This window comes from Ambystoma mexicanum, chromosome 1p, assembly GCF_040938575.1.
Source record: "Ambystoma mexicanum isolate Mex_15411 chromosome 1p, UKY_AmexF1_1, whole genome shotgun sequence".
Classification (NCBI taxonomy): domain Eukaryota; kingdom Metazoa; phylum Chordata; class Amphibia; order Caudata; family Ambystomatidae; genus Ambystoma; species Ambystoma mexicanum.
The window spans coordinates 731859656-731881593 of NC_090921.1; the positions used below are offsets into that span (position 1 = coordinate 731859656).

Here is a 21938-nt window from a genome sequence, read left to right on the forward strand (position 1 = left end):
AATGCCTATCTCGGGGGATTAGGGTTGGTGCAAATGATTGTAGGCTTCCAGAGGTTTTAATGCAATCATATCTGGTTTTTAAAGGAATTACCTGCCTAGGGACCACCCATTTATACTTCTGTTGGCGAAGTCGAAGTACCCAGGTCTGGGAGTCCACACCCCACGTTCCATTTTTTCTGCTCCTCATTTCATCGTGAAGAACACCCTGCTGGGTTGCAGCATCACCTGGATACAGAAGTCTCGTGTGACATCAAAACCTGGTGAGTTGTGGCTGTTGGTGGGGACATATTTCATTTTGGAGTGTGTGATAAGAGTTTGGGGAAGGTGGGAGACAGCAGGGTAGGCCTCTGTCCAAAATGACGGGCAGGGATTCTGGTCTCTGCCCTGATCAATGCCTGGCGAATGCCTGACAAACAACCTTGCCCTGCCTCAAAGGGCAACATTCCCAGCAGGCCATCAAGAATAGCACTCGAGGATGTTAGAATGAGGTTTGTGGCACCTCTCAACCTGCTAACCAACATACTAAGAAAGATGAAATGTGTGAACTCAAAGTTCTTCCTCCCATAACCCTTAGCAGGTAACTCATGGCAATGTTTGAGTTTCCACACCGTCCCTTTCCATCATCTGCCAACTTGTTTGCTTTCTTCCGCATGGGGTGCACAATGTATCTATATGAAAGAAAAAGCAAGAGAAAGGTGGCATTAGGAGCTATAGAAATGGGACCCGTCTGCAAATGGCCCGGGCTAAGAGTGCACGGTTGCAGGATGCTTTGCCTTGTAAGGCCTATTCCCCGCCTACCCCAACTAACCAACTCCTCTCTAAGGCCTACAACCTTACACTACACACACAAAAACACCTCACAAACTGTCACTACAAGCCTAGCCATTAGCACATCAACACTAACTGAGCCATGACTATGCTCTCCTCCTCTTTAGCCCCATTGTAGCCTCCCAAATTAGCAACTAACCTAAACTAAAGCGATGTAGTCCATCAGATCTTGGGCTCTTGCCTAAGGATAGAGGCGAAGGAGGTGAGCTGCTTTACCGTACCCGAGATCTGCGTGCAGTGTCTAGCGGAGCATGGCACTGAAACCCCACCTGCTCAAGATGGCAGTGAAAGTGGGCTTCTACAGGCAGGAGCTCAATGTGGCTCAAAGTGTTAGAGGTGCATATGCGCTACACCACCTCACCCCTACTGCTCTGTATATTGCAGATATTTGCTTCTATGACAGCAGTGGAGTAACCTGATTGGTGTCTCGGGAGGACTTGCATGTCTCAGAGTATGGAATGCCCTGCAGTGGAAGATGGATACTGGAGCTGGATGTGGAAAGACCTCTTGGGTAAGGCGTGCTGCAACATCGCTTTTGAGTCAGGGTAAGAGATATGCTCAATATCTATTGCATGTGACTGCACATCATTCACTGTGCACATACAATGCATGAAGCACTGTGCCCTATAGCACAGAGCAGATTGCCACAAGAAATGTGGTCCAGCTGTCACATATTCTCTATCATCTATATATACAGTGCATGTAGATTATAGTAGAGACCTCAACTATACAGGGTTGCCCTAGAGGTTCAAACGCTTGTTATTGCCAGTACTTTACTCTTTTAGCGCTGCGCCCCATAGCTTTACAGATGAGTCACAGGAGCAGACCTCAAATGAACAAACAGGTGGACCAGAAAACAGGTACAGGCGGAATAATAACCAGTTGTGGGGGATCCCCCAAAACAATAGCAGATGCAGACTTGGAAGCCTATGTGAGTGCCTTGTTCAGACATATGTTGGATGCTCCGGAGGAGGAAGAAATTGGCCTAGATCTCACATATCGCATCTTTACGACATTCCATCAGAATAATGGTACTGGGTGTGCTGAACAGGTTCCACCTGTTTAAGTTGAAGTAGGATAATGGGAGCAGCGCGGTGACAGGATGTGATTAAGTTTACAGATGCCTCTATAACACTATCAGGACCTGACGCAGGTAACCCTACAAAGGAGAAAGACCCTGCGGATGGTGACTGGCTGGCTGTGTGAGAAGGGTGTGCGGCAGAAAAAGCAGCGCATTTTCTGGACAGCGAGGGACTGAATCAGCAGGAGGTTGAGATACGGGACGGGGCCGAGGATGGCAAGGATGCACACCATACTAAGCGGGAAGGATGGAGAAGTGTTTGACATACCTTAAGGGGCGGGGCAGAAGCTCGCGGACACTGCAAGCTACTTGAGAATACAAGGAACTGTAAAGTATGTACATGTATATTTTGTGGGGTTGGGTGTCCAGGGGGATGGGGCAGGTTGGGGTATTAGACCGACTCCCTAGCAGCTGTGGGACGCTATCCTGTGTTATATTTTATTTGATCACCATACTGGTGGGTGGAACTCAATGGAGGTCCGCACCGTGAGTTTATGGTTACTTCTCTATTCCTACGCATTGCACAGGTGGATGGGGGGGAGGCGGGTGGAGGTGGTATTGGATTTGACCCTGAAAGTCCCGGATAGAGATTCAATCCCAGGCGGGGGAGTTTGGTGCAGGGTTCGGAGGGGACATAAATTGTGAGAGGGAGTTGGTTCAGGGTAATTTCTTTGTTGCTTGCTGTGGCATGGAGAAAGGTCCAAAAGAGGAGGTGGAGGGCAATATTTCTTCATTTCGGGTTAGTGTGATCGGGGCGGGAATGGGAAAAGGGAATGTTTGAGATGATGGTGACCCTGAATGTCAGTCTCCCACTAAACGACGATCCATCCTTAGGCGGTTGGGGGAGCTGAGGGCATCAATAGTCCTCCTCCAAGAGACGCACCTGTTAGCGTCTGACGAGAGTCGGATGAAACACAAACTATTCCCACAGCAATATTGTGCAACCTCTGGTTCCAAGAAAAAAGGGCTGGGGATACTGGTGGGGGGCTCAGTCAGTTTCATTAAACGGTTTCCCTACAAAGACCCGTCGGGAAGGTTTCTGGTATGCAAGGGGTAGATTGGGGATCAAATGTTCACCCTGGTAGCGCTGAGGGGCAAAAATGAATGGCAGGAACAATTGAACAAGATGCTGGGAGTGCGCCTGGGAGCGCTGATTGAAGGCCAGGCGGAGGTGGAGGGGGGATTCCAATTGTGTAATGGACCCTAAGATGGACAAAGCGCTACCCCCAACACCTAATGATGGCAGACACAGACGGGAGTTGGCAAAGTTTCTCAGGTACTTAGGGCTAATCGAAACCTAGAAGTTCTTCCGTCAGGAAGAAAGGGATTATACCCACTTTTCGGCAGTTCATAGGGTCTTTTCTAGAATCAATATGATGCTGGTGTCAGCTTCCCTGTTTCCCTCGTTCATCTCTGTGGATATAGGGCTACGGGACCTTACAGATCATTGCCCGGTCTTGGGACAGGTGGAGGTGGGGCGTGGGGGTCAGGTGCCAAAAGAAAGGAAACCCTGGAGGTTAAATTAATTAGTATTGCAGGAAACAGCACCCAGGGCGCATATAAAGGCTACTATCCGGAATTACTTTCAGGAGAACAACACAGGGGGGATGGACTGGAGGTTGGTATAGGACGCTGCAAAGGCAGTGTTCAGAGGGGAGCTCATCCCAGAGACTGCAGTGTTTCTAAAGGTGCGGGAATCCGTCCAGTTAGCACTAGAACAGGAGGTGGGAGCAGCAGAGAGGGCCCATGTACACAAAAATACTCTGAGCTCCCTGAGGGAGCTTCAGAAGGCCAGAGCTAGACTGGAGGCGCACAATGCGGATAGTTCCGTCCAGATGCTGCTCCAGACCAAACATTCATACTATTTTAACGGGAATAAGGCCAACCGCTTTTTGGTCACTAGAAACACGAATTATATTACACAGCTTCGGAGGGACTCTGGGGAGTTGTGTAGGGAGGAGGGGGAGAAGCTTAGCAAAATGGAGGCATCCTACATGCAGCTGGTTAAAACAGAGGAGCTGAATCCCAGAGATCAAAAATCCTTTAAACAGAGGTCAGACCTGACTCGGCTAACTGAGGAGGAGGTTAAGGATGCCCTAGAGAGCCCAATCACATTGGAGGAAGAGGGTAGAGCCATGGACTCCATGCTGCTTAACAAACCCCGGGTTCGGGTGCGGCTTTTACAAAAGCTTCAAAACTTGGTTAATATCGCTGCTAACCAGGTTATTTAATGTGATCCGGAAGAAGGGTTGGATTTCATGGGACATGGGAATCTCTGCCACTGCGCTGCTTCTCAAGCACCGCAAGGACCCTACATGGTGTGGTAGCTACTGCCCCATCTCCCTAATTAATAATGACGCAACAATCTATGCAAAGGTATTGGCCCAGCGGTTGGCGTGGGTTCTCCCCAAGATCATCCATCCTAATCAGGCCGGATTTATAGAGGGCAAGCATACTCAGGATAACACCTGGAGGGCGGTCAATGTTATCGATTGGGGCAGGCGAACAGGGCAGAAGTTCTTGATCACTGCCTTAGATGCCACACAGGCCTTCGAGTGCATGGATTGAGGGTATCTTTGGATGACTTTGGAGGCTGCCTTTGTCCAGATGGTGCTTGCTAATTTTCTAATCCCATCCATGAGGGTGGTAGTCAATGGTGTCTCTCAGGGAAGATCGAAATTAGGCGTGGTACACGGCAGAAGTTGCTTCTCTCCCCACTGATATTTGCAATGGTGATGGAGCCACTGGCTAATGTGATACAGCATGATATGGGGATTAAGAGAGTGCAGGGGGGTAGTCGTGAACATAAATTCACCCTATATGCAGACAATGTATTATTTCTTTGCGATAACTCCAGTTCCCTGCCAAAGGTAATTGGAGTGTTAGAGGATTTTGCAGGGGCAGCAGGATTCAGCATCCACTATGCAAAATCTAAAGCATTTAACATAACAGAGGAGGAGTTGTGGCGTGGGGAGTTTGCGCTTCAATGGGCTACAGCAGACAATGAGTACCTGGAGATCAAGCTGACAGCAGATTATGGGACTCTATACAGGGCTAATATACCCCAGTTATGGGCAGGACTGGCTGATAGCCTTAAGAGGTGGCACAAGCAAGATCTCACATGTACCGCTCGCATTACAGCACTTAAGATTACTTTATTACCCCGGCTTCTTTATGTGGTGAGCTCCCTCCCGATTAGCATACCGCTGCCACAGGTTGGGACACTACAAAAAGAAATATTCACCTTTATATGGCAGAGGAAGAAACCCAGAGTCCTACTAACGGTTCTTATGCGATCTACATTCTTGGGTGGCTTCGGGGTCCCAGATATGGATAGGTACCTGCTTGCTGCGCAAATAGCTCCTATGCTGTAATGGGCTCTGCAGGCTAGCGAGAAGGGGTGGTGTGACCTGGAACAGGGTGCTACATCTATACCGCTGAGGGCCTTGTTATTCTTGAGCTCCATGGCTAGACTTGCAGGGGGGACTCCCCGGGAACAACCAAAAGTGTCTCAGGCACTGCAATCAAGGGCTAAGACGGACGGGGGTGGTTCCAGGACTAGGCCCATACTCACGAGTGCGTCACAATTCAGATTTTTGCCCGGGTTGATGAGATAGGTTTTGTGAGGACTGGAGCAGATTCCCTACACTGACACTACCTGAGCTGTACACGAAGGACTCCTCCTTTCATTTGAAGATATGAAAACGAAATTTAGGCTGGGTGAAAGGCAGCACTTCCACTACATACAAATTAGGCACTGGATATTTCAAAGAGGAGTTAGGGCAGAAGGGACTAGGACACCGACAGGGTTGGAGACAACAATGAAGGACGGTCTGGATCGAAACAAGCTGTTGGAAACTGTGACTCCAGAGGATAGGCTCCCTTACATGGACAGGTGGGATCACGATCCGTGGAGCACCATTTCTATGGATATCTGGGACCAAATCTGGCGCAGGGAGCAAAAGGTGTCACAGTGTACCACAATCAAGGAAATGGCTTACAAACTATGTTTCCGATGGTATCTCACCCCACAAAGGCTTCACAAAATTAATTGACAATACTTGCCGCTATGCTACAGGAATTGTGGGGAGGCCGGGGATCTGATACATATGTGGTGCGCATGCTCTAACGCACAGGTGTACTGGAAGGAGATTCTGGGGGCACATTAAATATATCACACAGGTCCAGTTGCCCTTGTCCCCAGTGGTAATACTTTTGGGTGCGGTTTAGGAGGGTGTCTATGCAGCGAGCGGTGTCGAGGCGAGCTTAACCTTTTAACTGCCATGGGTTTTCCCCCCCAGTGCCAAGAACTTTTTTGGTGATTTCAGTATTTCACCATTCAAAGCCTTCTAACATTTTCTCTTTCATTAACCCCTTAAGTGCCAAGGATGAGCTATCTCGTCCTTGCCACTGGGGAGGTAATCCCAAGGACGAGATACCGCATCCTTGGCACTTAAAGGGTTAATTACACATATGCTCACTAAAACCCCTAAAGGTCTGGGGGTGGCTTAATGGTGGGTTAGGCTGTGGAGAGTGTTATCAATGGAGAAAATGTGTGCGTTGGCCTTCAACGTTTATCTGACATTTCTGATGGTATGGCTCCCGTTCCACGAATGGGTGTAGGAAAGGGAGCACCATTATTTCAGAGCACCACTGCTGAGAAACATTTCAATATTGTGAGCGGTCCACCATAATAGCTTTTCTTTTGTGTCCTGTATTGATTGAAGTACCTCTGCCACAGTTGTTGTTGTATGTTTGGTTTGTGTGCAGTTCACAGGCATGAAAACTGTGTAAGCGCCAGTAAGCGACAGCAAACTTTTCTTGATTGGGTATTGATAAACCTTAATGCAAAAGAATGTTATATGTCACATTGTATTATGGAACTGCACTAATAAAGACAGTTTACAACAAACAAACACAAAGGTAGTACAAGGTGGTTTAGCAGAAAGAGCTTGAAGCTCACTGACTCTGCGGGCTGATGTTATTGCAGTGAGAAAGATCGTCTTAAAGGTTAACATCCTGAGTGGACAAAGGTGCCCCCATTAGGTACCTTAATGCCAAGTTCAAGTCCCAACCTGGTACAATAAATGGGACCAGGATAAGATGTTCATTAACCCTTTCAAGAATTCAATTACAATAGAGACCTTGAAATAAGAACCCACATTATGCAAACGCTTAAAAATAGAATGCACCACCAAGTAACCCTTTACGGTGGAGATCTGAAGCGCTAGATGATCCAGATGAAGCAACAAAAAAAAAGACCATACCGTAGTATTGTTGCATGTGAAAGGATCACAACTCTTTTCTCTGCAACGACTGCAAAATGTGTTCTAGCGGCAACGGTACCGAGATATTGTTGCTGGCCTTCTGGCCGAATGCAACATCTCCATCACGTATTCTGGAAGGTCCCAATCTTTGTATCTTACCCTCTCAGAAACCAGGCGTGAAGGTTCAGAGTACTGATTTCTGGATGAAGAATGAGCCTTTCTTTGGGGAAGACAAATTGGAGGGCAGATGGCCATCTCTAGAAGGTCCAGGTAAGAGCTCCTCTTGGGGGAAATTCCTTGGAGCAGAACAGTTCACACTTCCGGTTGACACTGGTCACGAACAGCTCTACTTGAGGGGTTCATCCCAAAGGGTGAAGATCTCTTGAAGGACTTCCTGAGCTAGTTTCCAATTGTGGGAGACTGATCTGCCTGCTCAGAGCGTCAGCCGCCGTGTTCTCCTCTCCGGCTAGGTGAACTGCCAATAGAGAGATTTCTTCTTGAATTTCCCAGAACTAGAGCTGCATTTCTTCTCTGAACAGTGGTAGTAACCCTACGCCTCCTCTCTTGTTGAGGTAGTACATGGCCACTCTGTTGTCTGTCATTATCAGGACATTCTTTCCCTTTACAGAGGGCAGAACGGCTTTCAGCGCTAGTCTGATTGCCCTCAGCTCTAAAAGGACCAACAACCACTGATTGTCAGATCAATGACGCAGGCTCCCCAACCCGTGAGTGAGGTGTCTGTCACTACTGTTATCTCCAGCCAAAAAGGTTCTCCTTTCAGAATGTTGTCCTCACAGGCCCACCACAGAAGGTTCGGTAAAACTCTGCTCGGAGGTCTGACATCCTGCCTGAGAATTGGGACCACTGTGTTCTGAGAGCCCATTGAAGAAATCTCATTCTTAGGTGAGCCTCTGGCACCAGAAAAATGCAGGATGCCATGAGGCCGAGCAACCTCAAAAGGTCGGAGGCCGGAAGATGCTGGGCACTCTGAAACTTGGTGACCATCTGCAAAATGTCTTGAGCCCTCACCACGAGTGAATAGGCTTTTCCCAAGGATGCATCCAGGACTACTCCAATAAATTGGAGTCTCTGAGATGGTATTGCGCTAGACGTCCAGTCTGTGGAAGGAGTGGCAGGCAATACTGATGTTCCTGGGCCTGTTCGGTTGTACCTGCCCTAATCAGCCAATCATCTAGGAAGGGGTAGACTTGAATCCCCCTCTCCTGAGACTTGCTGCCACCACTGCCATTAACTTGGTGAAAACCCTTGGGGCAGAGATCCACCCGAATGGCAGAACTCAAAACTGACAATGAGAACCGCCAATGGCGAACCTAAGATCCTACCTGTGCTTGTGATGGATTGGCAAATGAAAGTAAGAACCCTGAAGGTTCAATGATACCATCCAATCTTGGAGCTGGAGGCCTGAAGGAGGATTGTTTTTTATATGTTCCCTCATTTTTGACCCGTGAAAGGAAGGCATTTTAGGCGCCATGTTAAGCGGCTTTCGGTGCCTGTTTGAGGCCTGGCATGAGGCAAATGCGAGCGCGATGACCCAGAGGATAGGGATAACTTAGAGGACCACTCCTTTGACACTGCGTGGCTCTCAACAGTCGACGGCGCAGTTGGCCGTGGGGTGTGCGTTTAGTGTGATGAGAATTGAGTGTGCCTGATGATGCCTCCATCACAGTGATGCTGTCCTGCATATTGGAGCCGGGGGTACGCCCATGGGATTCCATGAAACGCGATCGCCTTTGGCGTCACAAAGGACTTCGATGCTGCCCTTGCTGGATTCTACTGCCACGTTTATGGAGCCTCAGCCTGCATGGTGTGGGCGGCTCAGCATTTGGTCCGACGGTCCTTTAGGGTTTTGGGAAGGAAAAATCTGCAGGGCTTGCATTTTTTCTCGGGGTGGTCCCTTGGCAGACAGTCATTGCAAACCTTGTATGTATCTTTCCAAGGGAATTTCCTGTTGCAAAAAGGGGAACATTTAAAATAGTATTTTCCATTGCTAATGGAAAGGGCAGCGCAGTGACAAAAGGTAAGATAAGGGGTCAGAAGAGGCATTCTCTAAAAGTGTACAAAGTGTATGACCTCCCCTCTCTCCCTACTGTGAAGGCCGAGGCCCGGTGAGGCCTGTGTAGGCTGCAGTCTTCGTTCGTCAAGATAGTTGAGCGTCGTTGACGATGAAGCCGTCCGTCGAAGGCCGCCAAAACAGTTGGTAGTGCAGCGGGCAACGTGCGGTTGTTGGAAGGATAGAAAGAAACTCTAAAGTTAAACTTTATTTAATCAAAGGCGTCAGCCCGAAAGAACTCTGCAAATAGCGACCAACCAAGATGGCGGAAAAAAACAATCTGAGGGACCTCGACGCGTGATGGTCCATAGGTACAGTAGACATCACACCAGGGATAGTATTACTAACAAGCCCAGTTGGTGTCCCTTTTTTCGAGTTTTGAAAACAAATCATGTAATACTCTGCGACTACCACTAGATGTCAGCCTATGCACACACATTCCCAATGTAAAGCCAAATTGCCTTTTAGTCTTTTCCATGGCAGGCCTCTGAAGTGGGTGGTCTGGGAGCATCATCCTTCTCATTGGGACCCCTGCTCCCGCTTTCCCTCTCACTCTGGCCGCCCTCTTTGGACCCTCTACCCTTGCCTTCCTGTGACGCAAAAAACCTTTGAGTCATCTTCGACTCCACCCTCTCCTTTTCTTCTCACATCACGGACCCTGCCAAAAAGGCCCACTTCCAGCTGCACCATCTCAGAGGTGTTCTACCTTTCCTCACTTTCCCCCAGAAGCTCACTGTCTGCAGAGCCGTGGTTCTCTCCAGGATGGGCTACTGCAACAGCCTCTTTCTCAATCTACCTACCTCTACTCTTCGACCCCTGCTACTGATCCAGAACAGGACTGCAAGACTTATCCTTGGCTTCAAGCCCAGGGACCGTATCTCTCCAGCTCTGAAATCTCTCCACTGGCTTCCGGTGTCTGCAAGGATCAAGTTCAAGACCCTCTACAAAGTCTTTCTGGGGCCGGGACCTGCACTACATCCAACTCTCTCTTCCGAAATACCTTCCTTCTAGAGCGCTTCGCTCAGCTACCTCCAACTCTCTGCGGGTAAGACGCTTCTCCAGGCAGAGATTGGGGGGGAGATCTTTCTCCTCTGTAGGTACCTCCATCTGGAACGGCCTCCCTAACCCTCTCAGACTTGGGCCGGACTACCAGACCTTGCAGAATCAGCTCAAGACCCTCCTTTTATCCTCTGCCTTCTCTCTCTCTCGCTCCCTTGCTAAGTTACCTGTCTGCTGCGCCAAGTGGTTGCTTGGTTCCCTCAGAGTCTCACTGGGTACCAGGCTCCTCCACGACCAGTCTTCCTTGCACTGCCTCCTGCCCTACCACGCACTTAGGGACTGTAACTGTAACACCTATGGCCCCCCTGCCTCCTGCACTTACCGAGAGCCATGCTGCCCTGATCGCACTTCCCCCTTTTCCTTTCCCTTGCACTTCCTCCTCTCCTTCCCGTTGCACTTCTATTGAAACACTTGCATGATACGAATGGCATAAGGCCTAGTAGGATCATTTGCCTTGTCCTCCCCTATGTCTTCCATCCCTTGTCTTGTGGCGCCTAGAAACATTTGTCTACAGGCGCGTTATAAATGCCATATCATATCACTAGGGAGGCGTTAGTTTCCAATAGAACACAAGAGGATTGTAAGGTAAAATGGACTATACTTTCACTGTAAGTAAGTGCAAAGTGAGATTTCATTTGGAGAAAAACTATTGCATTTTGTATTGAGTGGGCAGCATAAAACGTATAGCACTTTCCGTGCAATCTAAGCACAGTTTTGTTTTTGTAAACTAAGTCTAATTAAATGTATCCCGTGTTTCCACAGGCATAGTCGAACATTCAGATTATGAATAAATCATGAAGTGTCTCAGCCTGATTGAGAGTTATTGATAATGTATGGCTTGTGGCAGCTGTAGTTATTTAGACTAAATTTGAAAATGAGAGCAGGTTAAAAGGAGAACAAAAGCGGATGAGTGGGCACAGCCTGCAGTATAGAAGAGGTTCTGTAGTACTATTTCACATTCTATGTGTCAGAAGCACTGTAGAAACCCAACTAGCACAAATGGGTGGATACAACTGAACAAAAGATTGAGGCAAACTAGCATCCATGTCACATGCTCACACAGCCAGTGCAACCAAGCCACAATGAAGTATAACAATTTTTAGTGAAGATTACACACAAGCAACTTCTCCATCTTTATGATGCAAAAGTAGTTGAATTCATAAATACACAAATGCAAAACAATGATGAGACAGAGGAGAGTAGAAATAATGGCCAATGCATTTTAAATAGACCACTATCCTTCATCAGGGCATGTCTAGGACAAACTAAACAAAAATTTGAAAAACAACAACAATAAAAAAGAAAAAGCAACAGTCACATATTTGTTGTTTTCTAGCTACTTCCCGTTCCATTGAGCAGCATAGTACTCGATGACGTTGCTGCACGTTACAAGTGGTGATGTCATCACACATTTCATTCCTTTTAAGAAATTCCTTGTGTCCTGGCCCTATACCTACCTCACTTCTGGGTTCTGTAGGGAAGGCATGGTATCACAAATATGTCCCTGACACAATGAATACAATTTGTAAAATCTTTATTGAAAAGGTTGGAGGCGGAGAAACTCCTACTTTGCCCTATAACTAAGATGGGAGTAGTCTCGATCATGAAACGATAAACAAAACAGTGCTAGTGGAGTCCGTCAAATCAAAATGGCTTATGCTAACAAAAACCTAATGCCTACCCTCCCTCTACAAAAATACAAAAAGTATCAAAAGGAGAAATGTATGCAAAGGAAGAATCAGTGTTCAAAAGAATAAAAAGATAGTTGGACCAGCTCTCCTCCTCACGTTAAACCTCACAGAGAAAAGCTGTCATTGTATGCAGGATGACACACTCTGGCTCGGTTTCTAACACTCCAAGTACTTCCAAATTATCACAATTTAAAGTTCACAAAGGTCCCCTGTCTGCCAGGCTCAGACCTTACAGCACACAGATCACGTTGGTACCCCTCTGTCGGGCTCAGACATCTCACGTCACAGTTTAATAAGAACTTGCCGGGGGTCTCCCTTCCCCAAGCTCATTGCACTTCGGGTCTCCCTCAATCGGGCTCAAAATCCTTTCGGATGTCAAAAACTTTCAAATGTGCGTGTCTTCCTTTACAGACCACCGCAGGACCACTTTGACTCAAAGTTCACGTTTAATCTAGCTTAATTCACTTTTGCTGTTTGTTCGCTTTATAGCTTCAAACAATGTACCTTTCACAGAGACTTTTTAATGGGTTACTTCCTTTAGCCGGACCACTCCATTACTTAGGATCGCTGATCTCACAGCTGCCTTTTACTTCAAAGTACATTCACAGTTCTGCCTTTCTTCGTGTCTCATCCACACACGTGCAGCCTTCACTTGTGATATAATGTTGGTACTTCATTTGCTTCAACACACACCAGTCTCTTAGGTTGCTTGCCAACTCACAGTCTGTGTGCGCTTCTTTCTTGTTTTGCTATTTTCAATTCACAAGTCAAGGTTAGTACCACAGGCTTGGGCTCACCTCCCCAACTCTGCCGTTCACCCGGGAGGGTCGCTGGCATCCTTGAAACACAATGCAATCTTCACTTGTGGGATCTGCCCTTCTCCACGTGCCTTTTGCAGTCTGTTGGAGGCAACAACCTCCAGTAGGGAACCCTTGGGGTTTTCGGCCCACTGCTTTCGTCCCTTGTTCCATTGCTCTGCTACAGTTTGTGTGCCTTCGTCCCAGAAGTTCTGCTTGAACTTGTGTTGCCTTTTATTTGTGTGAGGAGAGCGAAGTATGCACTTAGTGTAAAGTGCCTGACTTTACCTGTCCTGATTAACGGGACATTTCCAGTATGATGTGAGAGAGTAAGTCTGGTTACTCTCAGTCACCCTCTTCCTCTGCCCAGTGTTTGTGTAAAAAGAGGGCTTGGGGGAGTTGGAACTGCAGAAAATTCTACAAAATAGGATGGGGTAGATGAACAAAAAAGGGGGAAATACCGCGTCTCACCATTGGCTGTCTCACCACCACTCCCCGAAGAACCCTCACCCAGGTGATCCTCTCGCACTGGTCTACACTAAGGGTCTGGATCCAAATGTGATGGCAATGCCCTGGCCACCTGAGAGCGAGATCCCCGAGGACTAGCGGGTGAGACACCCTCTGATTTCTCACATTTCCCACTGTCCGGCCAGCCAGCGTTGCGTATATATTCTGGGGAGTTTTTTTGTTCTCATCTTAGTATCTGTTTTATGTCTGGTTTCAGGACATGGTGTCCACCTTTTTACCTATGGTCATTTACCTTGAATTTTTCAGCTTCCCACTGCCAGGTCTCTGAGCTGGGCAGTGTCTCGTGTCACAAGCCTAAGGGTGCAAAAGGAGGAGACTGACACACAGAAAACGTACCTTTCCCTAACTCTAAGAGGGGTTTCCCTGCCTCAACCAAAAGTAATAAGGGTTCAGTCAGGATGTCCATGTCCACCATTTGTAACCAATCTAAAGAGGTAATGGATGTTCTTGGTCTAGAAGAATGAGTCCTTTCTTCTGGACAACAGATCCCAGCTACAACTGTAGATATGATCTTCACCTGAGGGAATACTCCCTTCCCCAGGTCTCGATCCCTTTCCAAGGTATTAAAACATAGTTCCAGTTTGAGATGTCAACAACGTTAAAGTTCTCAGTTCAACTCATGTAGTAAAGTTCCAGTGGAAATCATAATATTCCTCGTAGCCCACAGTTGTTTCTTGACTATGGGGTTTTCACAGTCTTGCAGTGTCATGGGGGGGAATGGCCCCCTTGCCCTGATCTTCCTCAGGCTTCTTACTACAGTTTACAACAGTTGGAGGAATGCATCCCTTCCCCTGAACTTTCTCTGGCTTCTTATTGCAGTTCACAACAGTTGGGTGAATGTCTCCTTTCGCCTGGCCTTTCTCAGGCTTATCTCGGATGTGGGTCCCATACCTGTGTTAGCAGATCTGGTTTACTTCCTTGCCAGGTACCGCGAAGAGGAAGAGGCATTGTGATCCTCTTTTGATGAGGGTGTGGGTCCCAGACCTGTGTCGGTTGTCATTCTGGTGTGGAGTTAGGGGACTTGGTTCTTCCCCAAAGGTCTTTCCCTGTGCCCACGTATGGTATATGGTAGTTCCAGCAGGTTCCAGTACCTCCTGGTACCCTTCTGAAACTCCCCCTTAGCCCCGGTACCTTCAGGGTTTCTGTTGCTTTGGTCCCATTAAATCTGGGCTTCCTCAAGCTCTGCTCTTGACTTCCGTGGGGGCTCTCAGCTCTTCCGACATGCTGCTGCGGCTCTGCAGCCCTTGCCGTCCCCTCCTGTGTGGATGTCTTCCTTCGACAATGCAGTATCTTGGCTGTGGTTGCCTGGACATCTTATGCTTCTCTCTGCTGTACTCTCCTTCCACGTCGACCATTTGTGAACCTTCTGCCTGCCTTGCAAACTTTTCACCAGCCTCTTCTTTCCATGGTGCACGCTATGCATTCCACATGATTGCGGTTCCTCCGGGGAGGAGCTTCTTTCCTGGTCTTGATTCTTTCTACGCTTTCTACTCTTTTTGGACCAATCAGCATTTCAGAATCACTAGAATGTTCAGTGTAGTTGTGGGGAATGCTCTTCATGGCTCCACCCCTCCTGCCAGGGCTGTCACAAGATGTGGTGAGGCCCGGGGAAAAACATTTGGTGAGGCCCCCTTTTGATTTTACCCACTGGGCCAGTGGCGGCACCTTCGCAAACAGGCAACTCGAGAAGTTTCTCCTTGAGTTTGTGTGGATGAACCCAAATATGGTTTATTACTACAACTGCAAATCAACTACAGCAAAGTTACATTTCTCTACTGAAGAAAGGTTTATGCCAGACTAACTTTTTGTATCATATGCATAAATATATATAGGATGGCATGACGGCATGTGGTGCATGATGCCAGCATTAAGGAGCACCCTGCCCCTGTGTGCGCATTAAAACACACATCACACAGAGTGACAAATGGATGATGTACTGTGGAGGCTGGTGAATTTCTGAACTGAAGAGGCTTAAATGGTTGTGCCAATTATGCAGGCTCGACAGAGCACAGTGAGGGTGCCCAAACCAAACAAGGGTTATTTGAGGGAGTTTCTCACTCCCAAGAAAATGTTTGAAACAATGATTACAATTATGCATTGTACAGCACTTTCTTTATAAAACTCGGTAGAAATCCCTACATTTAATTGGTTTTGTATGGAAGCACATGGAAAAACCCAATAGTTGCAAGTCACCAACTGTGCACAGGAACTTTTTCTAATACATTTCATGCCGCCGTTACACACAACATATGCTAGACTAAAGATATATTCATGCTGGTTGTTTCCATGTGGTCCATGCAGGCTGCATCAATATATGCCATCATTACCATGTACGCACTCCGAGCCAGGAAACATGCCATGCCACAGAAAGTATGTCCAGGCTGACTGTGCACCATAAGTGTTATTACTGGCTCCATTGGCCTAAATTCAATGTAGGACAATTTAACCAAGTAGTATGTTTGCTTTAACCTTGATGCACAGTCCTGTGCAACGTGGGTAAAGCAAAAAAACATTTGCAATGCTAACAGTTCGGGCTTTCATGTAGGCTTGGTAAAGGCACTGCTGTATTGGTATTAACCATTGATGGTAGCAGGTGCAAACTGGTTTGAGTACCTAAGCATCTAATAGCAGTGCCTGGCAAATGCCTAATACGTATGCACAAGCCAAACCTGTTGGCTTTGCCAATGTTTGTTTCTAACAGGACATCAGTGAATGACACGTAGGGTGCAACAGCACTGAGCGAATCTGGCTAAAGCCCCCTCACAAAATGTTGGGTTTTGTTGACTCCAACTGGCTGCATGGGCAGAGCCAGCCCCTGCCTAGGGAGGGCTGAAGCCCTCCCACTTTGAGGCAGGAGGCCTCTTTCGATGTGTCGCCAGCCCGTAGTTCTCGTTATGGAGCAGCAGCAGCATCAAACATGCAGAGTACAAATGCATATCGATCCAATAAACAAACTTTGATGAAGCAAAAGTCTTAACTTCTGGTCTCAGCTTTTAGATGGCCCACCTCTCCAGAGATTAGCATAGCATTATGAAAGTAAAGAGCCTCTGAATTGTGGTGAAAGGTACGACTAGTATCCAAAGGGAAGGTGAACTAGCTATTCAGCTTCCTAGCTGGGCTCAGGATACTGGGAGGGAAGTGGGAGCAGGGCTGGTTGAAGATGTGTCAGGGCTGGTGGGGGCCCATTTCTTTGCGATGTGGGGCACCCCTGGCATTGTAGATTGGAAAGATAGGCCAAGGCTCCTGTGGAGTGCTTAAATCAATAATGAAGTCAAAATAATACAGTATGGTGGTTAAAAGCTGCAGACTATCAGTAGGTGTCTGTGTCATAAAACCGCCAACATGGGGGCAGCTGCTTGGGGGCCAGTTTCAACTGCAAAAGCTGAAAGACCCAGACGCCATGCCTCAGTGGGGAGACCGGCAGCGCAATGGGTTTATTGACCCCACATTGGCCCCACTCACTATCTGCTTTCGAAACTGTTATCCAGCCCCTGCCGGGCTGACCAACAGGGCCGTGGCAGACGGAACAAGACACAGACGTTAAACGGTGCCTGGGCTTCACTGTTAACAAAGGCCCTGCAATTACTAACATAAAACATTTCACTGTTAACACCTGCATTCATAAACATACGTTTTTAGGTAATTGAAATTGTGATGTGGGGTTAGCACTTGCATGCCAAGGGAGTGATTAGAAGGAAAGTGGTGACATGAGACAACTCATTCTCACAGCAGTCCTTAAGTGTGACTTTTCAGAAATGAAGGCGAGAGTTAGCTGCTTGTAACATTGAAGCTTCATCAGAATAGTCTCATTCGAATGTGGAAAGATGTTAGATGTGCCCACACAAGTAAGTTTGCCCCTCCCCCACAGGCTCTGAAGTTAGCGCCTCTCCCAACATTTGAAGTGTTAGTCCCACTCTGTCGCCACCCCTGAAATTTTAGACTAGGTGAACCTCTGATGCCATGACCCCAGCCCTTAATTAAATGGCCCGAAGGCAATTTAATTAATGGGGGGGGGGGAGAGGGTTGGCGCATACATTCACATACAACACTTTCACCCATGCATTCATCCACCAGTCACACAATTCCTTGCATGCACACATACATAAAACCAAACACAGCATTGGCATCAACATAAACATCAACATACAAGCACACATTCATGCACTTATACATACTCACTTAATTTAAATACACATATATACACATTTAAATTAAAATAAAAAACACCTTACCTCCATGCACTCCGACACGTGGACATGAGGCCTCATTACGAGTCCGGCGGTAACCGTGCCTGAAATTCCGGCAGGTTACGCCGGACTCGTATTACCATTCCGCCTCCATGATTCCCGGAATTACCGGGGCATTACGACCCCAGTGACCCAGGAATTCCGGAGGCGGAATTCAGTAAATCCCCATTCCCATTGAGTCCCTTAGGACTCAATGGGAATGGGGAAGTGGAAACACCGGCACAATCTCGTGATGGTGCCGGTGTTTACACTTCCGCCTGCAGGCGGGTGGTGTTAAACCTGCCAGGTCAGACCTGGCGGGAATTAAACCTTCACCGGCAGGACTCGAGATCACCTGTTATGGAAACACAACGGTGGTGGCGGATTTACCGCCACCGTTATTTCCATACCGGGTGACTCATAATGAGGCCCATGCTGTCTGACAGGAGAGAACTCCTCTATCAGTCAGCGTGTTCAAGCAACGTCAGCAACGTGAACACACTGACTGACAGGAGAGGAGTGCTCTCTTGTCATTCAGCATGTCTACATTGTCAGCTGAATAACGGGAGGCAGCAGAGCTCACTTCTGAGCCCTGCAGTCTCCCATTATTTTGCTGTTTGTTGCGGAGCCAAACAGCTTCGCAACAGTCAGCATATTAATTGCAGAGGCAGAGAGGAGACAGCACAGTCCCCCGTGTGAATGATGGACACGGGTGGACTGTGCTGCCTTCTGCTTTGGAGCGAGGCCTGGGCCAGTTTGCCCCTCCTGCCCCCCCCTCGTGACGGCCCTGCCTCCTGCTTATTCCAGTACCTAGCCTAGTTTATTTTACATGTTTTTATTGGCATTTGTAGTTAGTCGTGCAATGTAACGTCCACTTTTTCATGCCTACATTTAGATTAATAACAACAAATAACAACTAACGAACAACTTCCTACACGTGCCATGTGTTATAACAGGTTGGGGGCAAACGCTTCAATGTCTGGAGCTCAGCTCTTTTTGTACTCTTCATGTCCTCCGGTTGGCCAAATTCAATTGGGTGCTGTGGAATGATTAACTGGGCACATAATGGGTGACTCCTGCCTTAATTGGTGCACTCATGGGGATTTGTCATCAGACGGGTGAAACATGTCCCAGATCAACACTTTCCATGCTACACACTTATTACCATCAGGTTCCGATCCGTTCGCTCCCTCCACCCACAGCTTGGTCTCCGCCTCTGCCCACCTTTCAAATCCCTTACGCCATTTTCCATATTGTGGCCCCGCAGCAGTTTTCCAGGACATAGCGATAGTCCTCTTGGCTAATATGCATGCCAGATCCATAAACCTAACCACATGTTTGTGTTTGCTGATTCTGGGGTAGGCACCAAGCAGACATTCTTTCAGTGACCACTCATACCTCTCTACTCCAGCCTCCCTGCAAGCTCGCTCTATATGTGCCCAGAAACTTTGCACACGCACACACCCCCAGGACATGTGCAGCAGGTCAGCATCCTTGCCTTTGCACCACGGGCACTGTGAACTCGCGTCCTTGTTAAATGTAGCTATCTTGTGCGGGGTCATGTATGTACGATACAGCACATTCAGTTGTATTAGTTTGAAGCGCTGGTTCCTTGATACTGCTTTAGGAAAGCTCAGTATTCTCTCCCATTCTTTCTCCGTTATGTCTGCACCCAGGTCTTTCTCCCATTGCTCTTTCAGTGCTGTACCCTTAAAGTTAGGTGTGTTTGTTTGTTTGTTTGTTTGTTTATCTATTTATTTAGTATGGTGTGCAAAACCCAGAGATAACAGGACGCAACAGAGAACAGGAGGATAAGATTACTTAAAAGCTTAGTTGCATGATAAGGCACATATGAGTATAAAGCCTAGCATAACATTACGTATAATCTGGTGAAATAACATTTACATATATACATACAGTACATTTTGGCAGGTCAGCTAAAGGATGTACATATATACAGTCAGGTTGGCTATAGTTTGTTAGTGTGAGAGGGCACAGATCAGTCATGGGGATCATTGGATCGTAACCAGGTGAGAGTGTTTCGCCTAAAGCTATAGTAGGATTGGTCTGTTCTGATGTTGAGTGGGAGGGCGTTCCAATGTTGGGCTGCCATGACAGGGAAACTACTGCTGCAGTTTTCTTTTGTCTGAATTTGGGTACCTGCAGGCAGTAAGAGTTAATCGTTCTGGTAGGGCGGGTGGACGTTTTTTTTATTATTCTGGATGCAAGATAGAGGGGGGGTGCATAGTTTAGGCATTTGAAAGTGAGTGATGCTGTTTTGAGTGAAATGCTGTCACAGATTTTGAGCCATTTGTGTTCTCTTCTTTTGTTAGAGATGTGTTCCTTGGAGGGTAAGTTAAGGGCTGTTCCGAGTGCATTGTTTTGCAGTGTTTGAAGTTTGGCGGTTATGTATTTGTTGGCTTCTAGGTACATGGTGTTACAATAATCAAGTCTGGAGAGTATTAGGGCATTAGCGATGATGATGCAGCTAGCTTGGGAGAGGAATGCTTTACTTGCCCTTATTAGCTTGCACGTGTAGGCAGTAGAGGATGCTAATGAGTTTATTTCTTTTTTAGTGACAAGGCTGAGTCTGGATGAAAGCCTAAAGTTTTCACTGTCTTGGCAACTGTGATGGTGTTGCCATCGATGTTGAAAGCCTTGTAGTTGGGGCTGAGTTTTTTTAGATTGGCGTTGGAGCTGAGGAGCAGGATTTCGGTTTTCTCATCATTCAGGCATAAGCCGTGTGTGGCCAGCCATACCTGAATGATGAGATATATTTTGTTTACCAAGGCCGTATCTGAGTCAAAGTTGCCCGAAAGGGGTATGAGGATCTGGGTGTCATCTGCTTAATTAGTGTACATGACACCCAGTCTGTCCAACTTGTCAAATAAGGGCTTGGTAAAGATGTTGTAGAGGGTTGGGGAGACGCAGGAGCCCTGGGGTACACTGCAGGTTATTTTGATGGGGTCTGCTGAGGCTAGTGAGGAGAAGACTCTCATAGTTCGATTGTCCAAGAATGATTGGATCCAGTTAAAGGTCTCTTTCGAGAAGTGGGCAGCCGTGGCCAGGTGTTGGCACAGAACTGTGTGATCCACCAGGTCGAATGCCGCCGACATGTCGAGGCGGAGTAGCATGGCAGTGTTTCCTTTTTCATTAATCTTGTTGATCTGGGATTTAATATCGATTAGGGCTGTCTCAGTACCGTGCTGTGGTCTGAAACCAGATTGGCGGGCGCCTAGTAGTTTGGGAATTTCTAGATATTGCTGGATTTGTAGGTATGCTACTCTGTCTATTATCTTTAACAGGAATGGTACCGTGGTGATGGGCCTGTAGTTAGTGGGAATAGCGGGGTCTAGGGTTTGCTTCGTGAGGAAAGGCAGAACCCATGATTCTTTGAGATTGCTTGGTATGGTGTTGGAGGAAAAGGATGCGTTGATCAGTTTGGTTATAAAGGGAGCTAGGTCCCTGGCAGCATCCTTGATCATTTGGGGTGGGCAGTTGTCGCCTTTGCAGTTGGATGGTTTAAGTGAGGCTATAACCTTTTCTGTTTCCAAAATGGATATTTTAGTGAATATGAAGAGATTAGGGCCTGATGGGTTGGTCGTATTGGCATGATTGCTAGGGGATTATACGTTAGGGGTTAGGGAGTCTTTTTTCAGTGCGATTTTAGTTTGGAGACTGGATTTTGTTGGTTAGAGCGTTTTGGACGCTGGTATACCATTGTTTGTCTTTAGTTATGTCATCTGGTGGGGGTATGGAGGATTCTAGTTCCCTTAGTATAGCAAATAGTTCTCTGGTATTGGAGCTGGATTTTTTGATTTTTTCATTGAATAGGTTATTTTTTGTGAGAAGGATTTCTTTTTTGTAATTGTTAGCGAAGAGTTTAAGTTGTAATTTTTTCTCTTCTGTGGGGGTATTGCGCCATTGGGTTTCAAGTTTCCTTTTGCGCATTCTTAGTTCTTTCAAGTGGGGGGGTGAACCAGGTGTTCAGGTGAGCTTGTTGTTTGCTTTTTTGCATTTTTTGGGGGGCGATGATGTCTAGTCCTTTTTTCATAGCCTTATTGTAGCTTTCTATTAGGCATTCTGGATATATGTTGTCGGGGAGAGCATTGAGGGTTGGCAGTAGAAGTGGTAGGAGGTTGTCAGGAGTTTTTTCTTTGCTGACTTCTTTATTGAGTGACAATGTGAAGTCAATGAGGTAGTGGTCTGTCCAGTGTTGAGGAGTGGTTCTGGTGTGAGGAGTGGGTTTGGTGTGTCTATCAGCATGCTGTACAGCATGCTTGTACATCAGGGTCAGCAATGGGTCCGCCTGTGGTTCCTCTGGCCAGCCCTCCCACCTTTCTTTGGCCACTTTCTTGCATTGAATCGAATTCCCTGAAGTCCTCGTCTT

The 21938-nt window shown here is 47.3% G+C and overlaps 1 protein-coding gene across 4 annotated transcripts in view; it reads right to left on the minus strand.

Annotated features, from left to right (window-relative positions):
• FLAD1 (flavin adenine dinucleotide synthetase 1) overlaps window positions 1–21938 on the minus strand; it is a 444813-nt gene that overhangs the window by 269829 nt on the left and 153046 nt on the right. The window lies entirely within an intron of this gene.